The following is a 5459-nucleotide window of genomic DNA, read 5'->3' as shown; positions in this document are numbered from 1 at the left end:
TTCCATCCACGTCGTCGCAAATGGCAAGATTTCATTTCTTTTGATGGCTGCATAGTATTCCATTGTGTATATATACCACATCTTCTTTATCCATTCATCTGTTGATGGACATCTAGGTTCTTTCCATAGTTTGGCTATTGTAGACATTGCTGCTATAAACATTCGGGTGCAAGTGCCCCTTCGGATCACTGTGTTTGTATCTTTAGGGTAAATACCCAGTAGTGCAATTGCTGGGTCATAGGGTAGTTCTATTTTCAACATTTTGAGGAACCTCCATGCTGTTTTCCAGAGTGGTTGCACCAGCTTGCATTCCCACCAACAGTGTAGGAGGGTTCCCCTTTCTCCGCATCCTCGCCAGCATCTGTCATTTTCTGACTTGTTAATTTTAGCCACTCTGACTGGTGTGAGGTGATATCTCATTGTGGTTTTGATTTGTATTTCCCTGATGCCGAGTGACGTGGAGCACTTTTTCATGTGTCTGTTGGCCATCTGGATGTCTTCTTTGCAGAAATGTCTGTTCATGTCCTCTGCCCATTTCTTGATTGGATTGTTTGTTCTTTGGGTGTTGAGTTTGCTAAGTTCCTTACAGATTTTGGATACTAGCCCTTTATCTGATATGTCATTTGCAAATATCTTCTCCCATTCTGTCAGTTGTCTTTTGGTTTTGTTAACTGTTTCCTTTGCTGTGCAAAAGCTTTTGATCTTGATGAAATCCCAGTAGTTCATTTTGCCCTTGCTTCCCTTGCCTTTGCCGTTGTTCCTAGGAAGATGTTGCTACGGCTGAGGTCGAAGAGGTTGCTGCCTGCATTCTCCTCAAGGATTTTGATGGATTCCTTTCTCACATTGAGGTCCTTCATCCATTTGGAGTCTATTTTCATGTGTGGTGTAAGGAAGTGGCCCAATTTCATTTTTCTGCATGTGGCTGTCCAATTTTCCCAGCACCATTTATTGAAGAGGCTGTCTTTTTTCCATTGGACATTCTTTCCTGCTTTGTCGAAGATGAGTTGACCATAGAGTTGAGGGTCGATTTCTGGGCTCTCTATTCTGTTCCACTGATCTATGTGTCTGTTTTTGTGCCAGTACCATGCTGTCTTGATGATGACAGCTTTGTAATAGAGCTTGAAGTCCGGAATTGTGATGCCACCAACTTTGGCTTTGTTCTTCAATATTCCTTTGGCTATTCGAGGTCTTTTCTGGTTCCATATAAATTTTAGGATTATTTGTTCCATTTCTTTGAAAAAAAATGGATGGTATTTTGATAGGGATTGCATTAAATGTGTAGATTGCTTTAGGTAGCATAGACATTTTCACAATATTTATTCTTCCAATCCAGGAGCATGGAACATTTTTCCATTTTTTTGTGTCATCCTCAATTTCTTTCATGAGTACTTTATAATTTTCTGTGTATAGATTCTTAGTCTCTTTGGTTAGGTTTATTCCTAGGTATCTTATAGTTTTGGGTACAATTGTAAATGGGATTGACTCCTTAATTTCTCTTTCTTCAGTCTTGTTGTTGGTGTACAGAAATGCAACTGATTTCTGTGCATTGATTTTATATCCTGACACTTTACTGAATTCCTGTACAAGTTCTAGCAGTTTTGGAGTGGAGTCTTTTGGGTTTTCCACATATAGTATCATATCATCTGCGAAGAGTGATAGTTTGACTTCTTCTTTACCAATTTGGATGCCTTTAATTTCTTTTTGTTGTCTGATTGCTGAGGCTAGGACTTCTAGTACTATGTTGAATAGCAGTGGTGATAATGGACATCCCTGCCGTGTTCCTGACCTTAGTGGAAAAGCTTTCAGTTTTTCTCCATTGAGAATGATATTTGCGGTGGGTTTTTCATAGATGGCTTTGATAATATTGAGGTATGTGCCCTCTATCCCTACACTTTGAAGAGTTTTGATCAGGAAAGGATGCTGTACTTTGTCAAATGCTTTTTCAGCATCTATTGAGAGTATCATATGGTTCTTGTTCTTTCTTTTATTAATGTGTTGTATCACATTGATTGATTTGCGGATGTTGAACCAACCCTGCAGCCCTGGAATAAATCCCACTTGATCATGGTGAATAATCCTTTTAATGTACTGTTGAATCCTATTGGCTAGTATTTTGGCGAGAATTTTCGCATCTGTGTTCATCAAGGATATTGGTCTGTAGTTCTCTTTTTTGGTGGGATCCTTGTCTGGTTTTGGGATCAAGGTGATGCTGGCCTCATAAAATGAGTTTGGAAGTTTTCCTTCCATTTCTATTTTTTGGAACAGTTTCAGGAGAATAGGAATGAGTTCTTCTTTAAATGTTTGGTAGAATTCCCCTGGGAAGCCGTCTGGCCCTGGGCTTTTGTTTGTTTGGAGATTTTTGATGACTGTTTCAATCTCCTTACTGGTTATGGGCCTGTTCAGGTTTTCTATTTCTTCCTGGTTCAGTTGTGGTAGTTTATATGTCTCTAGGAATGCATCCATTTCTTCCAGATTGTCCAATTTGTTGGCGTAGAGTTGCTCATAGTATGTTCTTATAATTGTCTGTATTTCTTTGGTGTTAGTTGTGATCTCTCCTCTTTCATTCATGATTTTATTTATTTGGGTCCTTTCTCTTTTCTTTTTGATGAGTCTGGCCAGGGGTTTATCAATCTTATTGATTCTTTCAAAGAACCAGCTCCTAGTTTCATTGATTTTTTCTATTGTTTTTTTGGTTTCTATTTCATTGATTTCTGCTCTGATCTTTATGATTTCTCTTCTCCTGCTGGGTTTAGGGTTTCTTTCTTGTTCTTTCTCCAGCTCCTTTATGTGTAGGGTTAGGTTGTGTACCTGAGACCTTTCTTGTTTCTTGAGAAAGGCTTGTACCGCTACATATTTTCCTCTCAGGACTGCCTTTGCTGTGTCCCACAGATTTTGAACTGTTGTGTTTTCATTATCATTTGTTTCCATGAATTTTTTCAATTCTTCTTTAATTTCCTGGTTAACCCATTCATTCTTTAGAAGGACGCTGTTTAGTCTCCATGTATTTGGGTTCTTTCCAGCTTTCCTCTTGTGATTGAGTTCTAGCTTCAGAGCATTGTGGTCTGAAAATATGCAGGGAATAATCCTAATCTTTTGATACCGGTTGAGACCTGATTTGTGACCCAGGATGTGATCTATTCTGGAGAAGGTTCCATGTGCACTAGAGAAGAATGTGTATTCTGTTGCTTTGGGATGAAATGTTCTGAATATATCTGTGATGTCCATCTGGTCCAGTGTGTCATTTAAGGCCTTTATTTCCTTGTTGATCTTTTGCTTGGATGATCTGTCCATTTCAGTGAGGGGAGTGTTAAAGTCCCCTACTATTATTGTATTATTATTGATGTGTTTCTTTGATTTTGTTATTAATTGGTTGATATAGTTGGCTGCTCCCACGTTAGGGGCATAGATATTTAAAATTGTTAGATCTTCTTGTTGGACAGACCCTTTGAGTAGGATATAGTGTCCTTCCTCATCTCTTATTATAGTCTTTGGCTTAAAATCTAATTGATCTGATATAAGGATTGCCACCCCAGCTTTCTTCTGATGCCCATTAGCATGGTAAATTGTTTTCCACCCCCTCACTTTAAATCTGGAGGTGTCTTCGCGTCTAAAATGAGTTTCTTGTAGGCAACATACTGATGGGTTTTGTTTTTTTATCCATTCTGATACCCTGTGTCTTTTGATTGGGGCATTTAGCCCATTAACATTCAGGGTAACTATTGAGAGATATGAATTTAGTGCCATTATTAGCCTGTAAGGTGACTGTTACTGTATATTGTCTCTGTACCTTTCTGATCTACTACTTTTAGGCTCTCTCTTTGCTTAGAGGACCCCTTTCAATATTTCCTGTAGAGCTGGTTTGGTGTTTGCAAATTCTTTCAGTTTTTGTTTGTCCTGGAAGCTTTTGATCTCTCCTTCTATTTTCAGTGATAGCCTAGCTGGATAGAGTATTCTTGGCTGCATGTTTTTCTCGTTGAGTGCTCTGAATATATCATGCCAGCTCTTTCTGGCCTGCCAGGTCTCTGTGGATAAGTCTGCCACCAATCTAATATTTTTACCATTGTATGTTACAGACTTCTTTTCTCGGGCTGCTTTCAGGATTTTCTCTTTGTCACTAAGACTTGTAAATTTTACTATTAGGTGACGGGGTGTGGACCTATTCTTGTTGACTTTGAGGGGGGTTCACTTCATCTCCTGGATTTTGATGCTTGTTCCCTTTGCCATATTAGGGAAATTCTCTCCAATGATTCTCTCCAATAGACCTTCTGCTCCCCTCTCTGTTTCTTCTTCTTCTGGAATCCCAATTATTCTAATGTTGTTTCGTCCTATGGTGTCACTTATCTCTCGAATTCTCCCCTCATGGTCCAGTAGCTGTTTGTCCCTCTTTTGCTCGGCTTCCTTATTCTCTGTCATTTGGTCTTCTATATCACTAATTCTTTCTTCTGCCTCATTTATCCTAGCAGTGAGAGCCTCCATTTTTGATTGCACCTCATTAGTAGCTTTTTTTATTTCAACTTGGTTAGATTTTAGTTCTTTAATTTCTCCAGAAAGGGCTTTAATATCTCCAGAGAGGGTTTCTCTAATATCTTCCATGCCTTTTTCAAGCCCGGCTAGAATGTTCAGAATCGTCATTCTGAACTCTTGATCTGACATATTACCAATGTCTGTGTTGATTAGGTCCCTAGCCTTCGGTACTGTCTCTTGTTCTTTTGTTTGTGGTGATTTTTTCCGCCTTGTCATTTTGTCCAGATAAGAGGATATGAAGGAGCAAATAAACTACTAAAAGGGTGGCAAAGACCCCAGAAAAATGCGCTGTAACCAAATCAGAAGAGACCCCAAATTGTGGGGGGGAGAAAGGGGATAAAAACAGGTTCTGAAAAAAAAAGAAAAAAAAAAAAAGAAAAAAATTTTAAAAATAAAACAAATAAAAAAATATAAAAAAGAAAGAAAAAATATATATATTTAGATGAACTAGTCAAAAAACATTAAAAAAGAAAAGGGTAAAAGTTTTAAAAAATTTAGCAGAAGAATAAAAAAGAAAAAAGAAAAAAAATTGAAAAAAGAAAAAAAAATTGAAGTAGCCGCAAGACTAAGGAATCATGGGGAGAAAGCCATGAGTTCCGTGCTTTGCTTTCTCCTCCTCTGGAATTGCTCTGCTGTCTTAGGAATTGAACCTGCTTTCTCCTTGATAGATGAACTTCGTCCTGGCTGGATATTTTGTTGATCTTCTGGGGGCCTCCCAGTCTCCGGCCCGGAGGAGCCAAGAGCCTGGGGCCCCACTCCTCAGTGCGCCCCCAGAGGACAGCACCCAATCACTCCCGTATCCCCAGCCTCTAGCCGCGCTCCGAGCTCACCCAGCCCGCGACCAGTTCAAGGTAACCCCGAGCTGAGAGTTCAGTCCTCGGCTCTGTCTCTGCAGCCGGCTTCTCCGTTCTGATACCTGCGAGCTCTCCGACACT

This window comes from Meles meles, chromosome 10, assembly GCF_922984935.1.
Source record: "Meles meles chromosome 10, mMelMel3.1 paternal haplotype, whole genome shotgun sequence".
Classification (NCBI taxonomy): Eukaryota; Metazoa; Chordata; class Mammalia; order Carnivora; family Mustelidae; genus Meles; species Meles meles.
Note: the sequence above shows the minus strand (reverse complement) of the source record.